The sequence below is a fragment of the Nycticebus coucang genome, chromosome 3, assembly GCF_027406575.1.
Source record: "Nycticebus coucang isolate mNycCou1 chromosome 3, mNycCou1.pri, whole genome shotgun sequence".
NCBI lineage: Eukaryota > Metazoa > Chordata > Mammalia > Primates > Lorisidae > Nycticebus > Nycticebus coucang.
Genome location: NC_069782.1, coordinates 8,700,587 through 8,703,295, shown reverse-complemented (window position 1 = coordinate 8,703,295; position 2,709 = coordinate 8,700,587).

Here is a 2,709-nt window from a genome sequence, read left to right as displayed (position 1 = left end):
CTAAAATATACAAAGAACTTTTAAAATTCAACAATTAAAAACCTCCAGTTAATATTGGGCAAAGGATTTGAATAGACATGTCTCCAAAGACGTACGACATGAAAAGATGCTCAATATCATTAATCTTTAGGGAAATGTAATTCAAAACCACAATGAGATATCACTTCACATCCAGTAGGATAGCTATAATCAAAAAAGGGACAATAACTAGTGTTGGCAAGGACACAGAGAAATTGGAATCCTCTTACATTACTGGTAGGAATGTAAAATGGTGCAACCACTATGGAAAGGTTCAGCAATTCCTTAAAAAGTTAAACACTGATTAGCATTTGATCTAGCAATTCCACGCCTAAGTATATGCCCAAATGAATTGAACCAGAATTTGAACTGATACTTGCACCCCAATGTTACCTGCAGCACTATTCACAGTAGTACTATACATACGATCCCACTTACATGAAATAACAAGAATAAGCAAATTTAAAGAGATAGGAAGTAAATAAGGGTAAGAAAGAGGAGTTACTGCTTAGCGGTTGCTGAGTTTCTGTTTTGGGGTGATGAAAATATTTTAAAAATAGATGATGGTGATGGTTGTGCAACATGGTAAATGTAAATTAATGCCAGTTGAGCTGAACACTTAGAAAGGCAAATTTTCTTATATAAATTTTATTATAATTTTAAAAAATTATAATGTGGGGCCAGGCACAGTGGGCTCATGCCTATAATCCTAGCACTTTGGGAGGCTGAGGCAAGAGGATTGCTTGAGGTCAGGATTTCAAGACCAGTCGGAGCAACATAGGGAGACACCCATCTCTACAGAAAATGAAAAATTAACTGGGCATGATGGTACCTCCAAGCTACTTGGGAGGCTGAGGCAGAGGGAGTTTGAGGTTGCACTGAGCTATGATTGTGCTACTGCACTCTATTCTAGGCAATAGAGCAAGACCCTGTCTCAAAGAAAACAAATTATAAAGTTATATACCTAAAACCATATAAATGCACACTTTAAATAGGTGAATTTTATGGTATGCGAATTATATCTCAATAGAGCTATTTTAAAAGGGGAGAGAAGAAATAAGTTCTCAAGGTATGAAAAAACCTGGAGAAATCGCAAAGGCATATTTCTAAGTGAAAGAAATCAGTCTGAAAAAGCTACATACTTCATGATTCCAACTTCATGACACTCAGAAAAGGCAAAACTATGGAGACAGTAAAAAGAACAGAAGTCCAGGGAGGGGGAGGGGTAAAAGCATGAATAAGTGGAGCACAGGGAATTTTTAGAGCAGTGAATGATTCTGTATGATACCAAATGGCAGAACCATGACAAGCAAGCATTTTTCAAAACCCATAGAACTGTACAACACAAAGAATGAATCCTAATGTAAATAGTAACTTGAGTTAATAGTAGTTTATCAATATTTGTTTGCCAATTGTAACAAATGTACCATACTAATGGAAGATGTTATTAATAGCAGAAATTATCTATGGGTGGGAATGGTTATGTGGGAACTCTGTACTTTGTGCATAATTTTTCTGTAAACCTAAAACTGCCCTAAAAAAGGTCTATTTTTAAAATGCATACTTAACAGAGACGGCACGGAATTTTAGCCTCTTCACATGATTCATAGGACTATTCATTTTAAACACAAATTATAATTTTACAGTAGATGGAGAGGAAGTGCTAATTCTTTTACCACTGTGGAATGTCAGGCACTACTGAATCATCCCAATATTCTACATATCCTTTCCCTACTTCACCTCCTCTTCCTCCCCCGAAAGAATTGTTTCATGACCTAAATTTTTGTGTTCGTATAACTATTTCCATCTAGTCTTTGAAGATTCCATAGTCTTTGAAATACTTCCTTAATTTATGACTAAATTCTAGCTTAATTATAATTATGAATTATACCAAATTGCTATACCTCCTGTTTTATTCATTTTTATTCATTTTCTATGAGGTATCACTTTATCAGAAATCTGTGTTAGTTTTACACCTTTAAAAAAAATTGTTCTCTAGGGCACTGAGGACTCCACATGGAGGATAAAACTGGAAACTGTAACTGTCCCAAGGGAAAGATACATAGTACCCTGAAGAACAACTGGAAGAAAGAGCATATCCAGTCCATGCTGGACACTGTCTCTTCCCAGTTTACAAAGAAAATTAAAAAAAAAAAAAAAACAATTCTTCCCAGCTACTGATTTTAAATGACTCCCCCCGAAAGAAACTCCTTATCTTTATTGGCCCACTGTATAAATTTCTTTGAACTGTTACCTTGGTCTTTTCCAGCTTCATCTATGTGTTGAAAATCTTTTAGTGTTTGAAGGTTACAGAACCCCTCTCTGCAATGCTGGATGACTTTCTTTGATCCATTCTTAATGAGATAGTCCATTAGCGTAAGGGATTTATACACATGGCGCCAGTTCTTCCCATGGTCACTGAGTCTCTGCCACAGCATATTCATAATCTCTGAGAGAGAAACTGTGTTGAACGTCAAGTCACTGATATCTAACATCAGAGAACTAGAGGGACCCCAAGGGTCGTTCGAAGTTGCTTCCCTGACTTTTACTTCAGCATCTGAGTAATTTTTCACAAAGTTTTTCACTTGCCTCCTGAATGCCATAGGTTAAGACAAGTTTGAAGGTGAAGTGGAGGATAAGAGAAATGGAATAGGAGTTTAAGTGACTGGCTTATAAAACTTGTGACAGGTA